Genomic DNA, 8,654 nt, shown 5'->3' on the forward strand with positions numbered 1-8,654 from the left:
GTTGGGTACATAATTGAGGGTGTGGTGCTGGAAAAGCACAGCACGTCAGGCAGCATCCAAGGAGCAGGAGAATTGATGTTTTGGACATAAGCCCCTCAACTGGATAAGCTTACATCCAAAATGTTGATTCTCCTGCTCCTCGGATGCTGCCTGTCCTGTTGTGCTTTACCAGCACCACACTCTTGACTCTGATTTCCAGCATGTGTAGTCCTCACTTTCTCCTCCTTGGGGTACATAATCACCTGTGAAAATTACATTTTGCCTATTATGAAGTTTCTGTTAACATTTTTATCTATTTATTTTATACTGCCCTAAAAAGGGGCTGTCTAAGCCATTATTAGTTACTTCTAAATTCAGGTACCCTGTCACATGACAAAAACTCCTGGTCTTTTAAAAAAGTTTAATTGTACGTTCTGATTTGACTTACTTCAGTCTGGAGAGAGTTAGTCTGCTCTTATCATCGCTGCTTGCAAGAATCTCTCACAGAAGACCACACTCTAGGTTCAACAAAACCTGCCTTTAGTCTCAATATCTCCAAAACCTGATTTCTATAAGAAATCGTACCTTCACCTGAAATGTGGACCAATCACACTTCCATGCCTCCAGCCATATGAAACAGGATTCTCAAGGCAGACCTAAGGAACAGACCATTTACTGATTACAAACATTCTGGACTTGACATAAATCAAATGAATTAATATTCATAACTTAATTTTAAATTATTCCCAATCGTAACATGTTTCGTTCCTTCTTTTCTCTTTGTTCTTTTTTGTATGTTTATGTATGTGTTGTGACAATCATCCCTCGTGAAGGAGTGGTGAAACATTTCTGAGACAGGCTAGTGAGTGGCTTGGAGGGTAACTTGCGTGTGGTGGTATTTCCATGTAATTGCTGCCCTTGTCCATCTAGGTGAAAGTGATTTTGGTTTGGAAGGTGCTGTCTAAGGATCCTTGGTGAATTTCTGCAGTGCTTCCTTAGATGATATGCACCACAACTACTGGGCATCAGTGGTGGCAGGAATGTGTGTTTATGAATGTGGTGCCAAACAAGTGGGCTGAGGTTGAGAGATTACAGTTATGATGAGAAACTTAAGAATTTAGTGCCCTACAGTAGACCTGAGACCACAAGGTTGGTGTGGTCAAAGTTTCCAAGTATAAAAGTAAACAAATGTAACATTGTTCAAAATGGTTCATGAAATTATGATGTATTTAGAATCATTGAATCATACAGTATAGAAGAGACTCTTTGGCCCATTAAGTCTGTACTGCCCAAATATACTACTGCCTACACTAGTCCCATTTTCTTGCACTAGGTCCATAGACTTGAATGTTATGACAATTCAAGTACATATTCAAGTGTTTTTTAAAGGTTCTGAAGTTTCCCACTACAATTACCCTCCAAGACAGTGCATTCCAGAACCACAGCAAGGTCAGAGGCTTGGAATCCTCCAGCAAGTAAGTCATCTTCTGACTCTCCAAAGCCTGTCCACCATCTACAAGTTAGGAATGTGATGGAATACTCCAGCATGGATGAGTGCACAAACATCATGACAAACGCGTACTGCACGTTTCTCATTACTTCTAGAATTTCCCCTATGATAGGATATGCTCAGATTATAATTGCAGCCTAATTAAGGTCATGTACAATTTTACTCCTTTATTACATACTTTGAAACAAAAAATGCAGACTTAGGCTCTCTGTAGCAGCAATTGGAAGCACAGACCATCACCAATTCCAAAAAGGAACATGACTGGCACTTAAAGAAACAAAATTTCAAGATGTACAGGGATAGATTAGGGGAATGGGAGAGATTGGATTGTTCCATCGAGAGACAGGCAATCAAAAGGCACAAATGCAGATACATGGGAATGGTCTGACTGCCATTACAGAATTTGGTTGCATGGAGACCAGATCTGGAAACTGAATATTCAAGGATAAACAACTGTTTAGGAAAGATAGACAAGAAGGAAAGGGAAGAGGAGTTCTAGTGATTAAAAGGGATGATCATTGGAAAGGGAGGAATTTGATTGGGTAGAAATGAGAAACAGCAAGTGGCAGCAGTTATTGATTGGAAATATTTTGGAACATGAAATACACATGTAGCATGAAAACACTGCTATCATGGGTAATTTCAACCTGCATGCAGATTGAGTACACCAGTTGAGCACTAAAGCTGTAGAGGACAAGTTTCTGCGTGTGTTCAGAATGGTTGTCTAGAGGCGTATGTTGAGGAGCTTCTATTTTAGATGTGGTATTATTTACTGATAAGGGACTAATTAACAAACTTTTAAAATAATCTTTAGTGATGAGTGACCACAATCTGATTGAATTTCACATTATGTTTTAATGTGAGGTAGCTCATTCTGAAGCAAGGATGTTAAATTTGTATAAAGAAAATTATGAAGGTGCAAGTCACAAATTGGCTGACCTGTGGATTGGCAAAATACATTAAAAGACGTAATTGTATATAGACAATGGATATTCTTTAAACGACTACTAAATGACCAACCATAACTAAAATTTCCTTCAAAATGCAAAAACTCAAAAAAAGGTCAGTCAACTGTGGCTAACCAAGGAAATTCATGATTGCATAACATAATAAGAAAAGGACTATAATATTGCCAGAAATTGAAGTAATTCTGAGGATTTGGACGTTTATAGAAGCAACAAAGCGGACCAAGAAACTGGTAAGGAAAGGGAAATTAGTGTATGAATGTAATCTAGCCAATATGATAAAGAGGCCTGTAAAATCTTCTATAAGTGCATAATTAGGAAATGTTGGGCTAAAGCAAATGTGGGACTATTGAAGGCACAGTCAAAAGAATTCAGAATGGGAAATAGAGAAATAAAGAGAAGCGAAATGATAATTTTTTAATCTGTTTTCACTGAGGAAGATCCAAGTGGCTAGGGAGAATGAAGATTTGAAGAAAATTAGTATTAGTAAGAAGATTGTACGAGAGAAATTAATGAGCTGAAAGCTGGATCCTCAAGTCCTGGTGGTCTTCACTCCAGAGTCTGAATGAATGGATATCTTGGTATTTGATGCATTGTGATTATTTTCTAAAATTCTATTGATTCTGGAATGGTTCCTATGGAAAGTGGCAAATGCCATCCCACTATTTAAGAAAGAAGTGAGGGAGACCTGTCAGCCTGACATCAAAATCTTGGCATTTAATATAAAGACTGTAAGATGCAGGCATAGAAGTACGCTATTCAGCCCAACAAATCTGCTCTGCCATTCACTGAAATCATGCCTGATCTGATAATCCTCACCTCCACTTTCCTGCCTTTTTCCTACAATCCTTGATTCCCTTATTGTTTAAAAATCTATCTGTCTCAGCCTTGACACCCCTCTGCAGTGAAGAATTCCCCAGATTCATTCTGATCTAAGAGAAGAAATTCCTCTTTGTCTTTATTTTAAATGTGGGACCTCATATTGAATCAAATGATTCATTGTCACTTGAATTTTAGTGAATAATACAGGAAAATAGTGAAAAGCTTCAACTGTTGCCATAATCTGGTGCCATTTTGAATAATTTAAGAATAATACAAAAAACTGAAAGAGATCTATCTTTGTTCTGCCATGAGTCCTGAGCCAACTCATCAATGACACCTGCGCCACTACTCCACCTCTACTGCCTTGCCAGCAACTGTGCCAGACCTGTCATTGTAGGAGTCTCCACTCTTCAGATGCCATCTCTTCACCGGTGGGCCCACCTCACTAACACCACTGCCAATGCCAGGTTCTGTGCTGAACCCACATTCGCCCCACAACCAGGAGTCCCCAGCTCTACTACTGCTGCTGCCTCATGAATAACCAGGTATCTTTGTTGATGATGCCAGGATTCCCTACTATGGGCATACCATGCTGCCAACACTGTCTTGCCAACACAGATGTCCCCGCTGTAGGACTACTGCAACCAAGAGTCCCTGGCTTGGCTGCCAGGCCCACTGCCACTTCCTCGCCAAGAGTCCCACTCCGGCCATGTTCCTCCAAGATGTCACCTTGTTGGCACCACCATCTCCCACAAATGAGAAGATTGGAATAAATAGATACCCTGGCTAGTAATGATTTGATTGGTGGTAGTGTAGATTTGGAAATGGGAAATGATGTTTGATGATTTTGTTGGGAGTCTTTTTGAAAATTTTACTAATGCAGTTGATGAAGCAAAACTGATAGATGTAGATTTTCAAGTGTTTTGATAAAGTTCTGCACAGAAGGCTAGTTAGAAAGATTAAAACATACAGGATTGGATGTACTGCATGGATTCTTGTTTGGTTAACAGACAAAAAACACAAATAGTAAGAATAAATGGGTCATTCTCACGTTGGCAATCTGTGTTTCATAGGGTACACAAAGATTAGGATTTGGCCCCAGCTGTTCACAATATATGTCAATAATTTGGAAATGGGGACCAAATGCAATATTTCCAAATACATGGATGATGTGAAACTGAGTGGGAATGTGTGTTGTAAGGAAGACATAAAGCAGCTTCAGGAGAGGTTTACTGAATGGGTAACAATAGGCAGATGCAATATATGTCAAAAATGTGAGGTAGGAGAAACAGATGTACAGAGTATTTGTTAAATGGTAAGAGGTTGGAAAGTATGGATGTAGAAAGGGACTGAGGTGTCCTTGTTGATAAATCACTGAAGGCTAATATGTAGATGCAGAAAACCATTAGAAAGGCTAATGGAATGTAGCCTTTATTGCAGGTGTATTCAAGTACAGTAGCTTCAATTTTGTATAAGGTTGGTTAGATCACACTAGAGTTATGTGTGTAATTTTGGTCTCATGCAACAAGAGTTTGCCAGATTTGTTCTTGATAAGCACGAACTATTCTATGAAGACAGAATGGGCAAAGTCAGCCTATATTCATTAGAGTTTTAAAGTAGAGGTGATCTCATTCAAATCTACAAAATACTTAAAGGGATAGGCATGGTAGATGAAGTAAGATGTTTCCTCCATTTTGGAGAGTCTAATGCTTGAGGGTGTTTTAAAAATTAGTGTGCCCCTTCGGTCTGAAATGAAGAGAAATTATTTTATTCAGATGGGTTGTGAACCTTCAGAATTCTAAGGGCTACAGAAAATAGGAATAAATGGGTCATACTTTGATTAGTCTAGAGGTTGATAGATTTCTGATCATCACTGGTGAACAGGTTTGTGGGGCTTGAATGAATGGAAGGAACCGAAGTGTTCCGTGAGCTATGGCTGTATTGAACAGTGGCGCAAATTCGGTGGGCCGAATGGCCTACTCCTATTCCAACATTCTCGGAGCTGGTACAGACTCAAAGGGCAGAATGAACCTTCTTTGTCGTAAATGGCCCCTATTTGAAACCTAGCCATTGAAGGCCGTCTCCATTTCCCTCTGCTCACCATCAAAGCCTCGTGTACGAAATGCGCCAAATGATGAGATGAACAGCCCTTCGCGAACAAGAAAATACTGTCAGCAGGAACCTACCAAGTTTGGTCCAGATACCGGAGGAGGTGGTGATTGACAGCTATTTGACGAATAGTAAATAGAACTCGCTGAGTGGCGAGATATTGGCTGGGCGACTGACCAATGGATGTGGGGGGAACCCGCCCACCGTATCCGCTGATTGGCGTGTGGCCGAACACCGTTTGTTTTTACCTCTTTCGTCTGTCGGGCTGCTCGTTCAGTTTGTTTATTTAAATCTAACGGTTGGAGCTGCACGTGCGGTAGCGGAGTGCGACAGGTTTCTGTATTCACCGGGTGAGTAACCCAACTCGAGCTGGGGTTTTAGTGCTGCACTCTTTATTTCAAAAGAAACGCAAAAGAAGCGAATTTTTAACACAAAAAAAAATTACCATGGGCGAGAAACCCAGAGCGTAGAGCGTCTAGCACCAGTCTGGACCGAGGGGGAAAGGCAGATGGAGAGATGTTTTTGCTGGAGAAAGTTGGAGGGGAGGGAATTTTTCGGAGGATGCTGGGGAGGGAAGTTCGAGAAGGTTGGATGGAAAGCTTGCGCGAGAAATCAAGGAAGAATCAAGAAGGCGGAGGGGAAGGTTACGAAGAAGAATCGAGAACAACGGAGGAAACATCGAGAAGGGCGGAGGAACAGCCGAGAAGGATGGGGTGGGAACTGGGAGGAAGAATCGAGAAGGACAGTGGAGCAATCGACAAGGATGCGGGGGGTGGAATTTTTTAAAAGGGATCAACAGGGAGGGAGAGGAAATTCGACGAGAAATGTTCCGCCTGGCGGGATGGAGGTACTGGGCTGGAGGGGAAGAAGCTTCGAGAAACGGCTGAGGTAAGGCGGAGTGGGCTTTGATGAGGAAGGGCGGAGCGGCGCTCGGCAACCAGGGGATGGGCGGTAAGAAAGCAAATACCGGGAGGCTGGGGGAGAGAAATCGGTAAAGAGGTAAATTTTAAAGTGCGCGGCGAAACCCCCCTTCCCAACCGGGTTCTTCGTGAACTCCATCTCGGGAGTCACAGCTGCTCACAAGGATCACGTTTTAATTTGATTAATACTCGATGGTAAACATAACACGCAACGACACCACTGTCCCTTCTATCTGCTCATTCTCTGAAAGCTATTAAAGAAAGTAGACCTTGGAGGCTCCAGATGTCTGGTTCACCTTGCTGTAAAACCGAGGTTTGTCCGACCTCCATTTTATAGAAATTAGCAGCCTGAAATTTAGGGCTGGCTTACTTGAGTTTTGAGGTTGTGTTATTTCTTTGACTTACCACCTCCCCATAAAATTGTGGTGATGTTTCTGGGGAGGAATTTGGGGGTGTCTCAGCTTTTCAAAAACTGCTCGAAAGAAATACGCATTTATTGGCTGGAAAATTGTATTTCCATTTGTGGAATTGTTTTCCAATATTTTCTTTTACATCTGCAGCAGACACAAAGTCATTGTGTCATTGCTCCACATTGCAAGAATCATTTAGTAATGGCATAATTCTGTAAGAAATCTAATACATCTTTTACATTTTATTTTTAAACTTGTGAAGGAATATAAAAAGCTTTTGAGCCCCTCTGCTGTTAAAGCAAATAGTGGCAGATATGTCCTTCGATTTCATTTAACCCACATTTTTTTTCATATGCATTACCCCTATTTTAATTGTCCATCAACCAACTCTTGGACATTTCAATTAACAGCAACCCCAATTGTCTTTTGACTCATTAATTGTGTGGATTTCCATTCCCAGCCCCAAAAGTTTGTCTTCCTGCACTCCTCCTTTCTGGAAGGATGTAGGTTGCTCTCTAGTTTAAGGTACAGGCCATTCTGCATCCCAGTATCTATTCTACTGGGAATCAAAACTGTCCATTCTGTACGATTCTTTCAACAGAGTATCAACAAATCCTATGCATTCTTGCCAGGTCCAGTCTGTTGAATTGTAGATTATTACCCTTGGTTCTGTTTCTTAATTTGGAATTTAACTTTTTGAGATTCTACCAAGGAATTTTAGACCTACTGTTATCTATCTTGTTGATCCTTGTGTGAAACAGGATGCTGGCTGCTCACACTGCTATTCTAGAATTATTTGATCCCTCTCCATAAGCTTGTCTGAGGAGTAACATACAGCTCTAGATCATGATCACAAAACGATTTTATCTTAAACCTCTGACTGTACATTCCAATCTTCAACCCCCTTGCAACACTCAGACCACTGCTTGCTTGTTCTTTGTCTGCACTGTTTTCTCCCATGGGTAACCGCTTGTTGCTCGCTGTGGTGAAACTGTTCAGTGGTTAGCCACCTCTTTAGAAACATAGGAAATGTTAAATGAAAGAGCATGGCGCATCTAATACATCCTAAGAAATCCTAGCAGTTGCATAATTCAAAGGATAAATTAATTTTGTAACCTCTATATCCACATTGCTGGTATCTAAACACCAATTGCCTCAATTTCAGCTCAACAGATGGTCCCCTTTCTGCCCTCACCTGTGGTTTCCTACCCTAACTGCTGATGGTCACCCAGTCTCCTGTGAATATTTTACTACTAGCAACCTGTGAGGTGACAACCTTCTGGAATGCCTGCTCCAGAAAACCTTCTCCCTGTCAAATGTTGCTGTGTGCCCAGTTTCCCCTCAAGGTCTGGATTGTGGTTAGCCACCTTGGACTTGTGCTATTTTCTATTGCAAGATAAAACATTACTTTATTTCTGATGAAAAACAGACTAGAAAAATAAACAATGTGTATTCAAAAAACCAGCCAATTGCAGTTTTCTTTACATATAATCTCATGGTTAAAGCAAATATTGGGTGCTCCAGCCAATTAAGATGGTATGTGAGCTGTATCCTCCTGTTGTATCTTCCGGATTTCTGTTGCCAGGAGCAGTTCGAACTTGGAATAAGTGTGACGAATGCTTCATTTCACATGGGAGACGGCAGGTCCAAGTCACGGTATGAAGAAAGGACCCTGTGGGATTAATTTTTCACATTTCTCATTTTGGATGTGTGGTCCAAGCAGTGACAGATGACTTAAGATTTTGGAGCTTTTAATTTAAGCGTGGCGGAATGCTAATTGAAGCACGGTAATTGACTTGACTTTTGTGTTTGATCTTAAATGAAAATTTATAGCTCTAGTTTCAACAGTCTGTGTGAGAGCTTCTGCAGGTCAGTTAAAGATGAGGTCATGTATCACTCCAGTGCATAAGTGAACTGTTAAAGGGTTCTTCGTATGCCA

At 41.0% G+C, this 8,654-nt stretch overlaps 1 protein-coding gene across 29 annotated transcripts in view; it reads left to right on the forward strand.

Annotated features, from left to right (window-relative positions):
• The first annotated feature begins 5,618 nt into the window (after positions 1-5,618).
• LOC140486438 (sodium/myo-inositol cotransporter-like) overlaps positions 5,619-8,654 on the forward strand; it is a 30,854-nt gene continuing 27,818 nt past the window's right edge. For 27 of the 29 annotated variants that reach the window (XR_011962566.1, XR_011962565.1, XR_011962570.1 and 24 more), the window contains exon 1: positions 5,619-5,735. The gene's annotated coding sequence lies outside the window, so the exon portion shown is untranslated. The other 2 variants (XM_072585575.1, XM_072585576.1) reach the window with 2 other exon arrangements.

This window comes from Chiloscyllium punctatum, chromosome 15, assembly GCF_047496795.1.
Source record: "Chiloscyllium punctatum isolate Juve2018m chromosome 15, sChiPun1.3, whole genome shotgun sequence".
NCBI classification, from domain to species: Eukaryota; Metazoa; Chordata; class Chondrichthyes; order Orectolobiformes; family Hemiscylliidae; genus Chiloscyllium; species Chiloscyllium punctatum.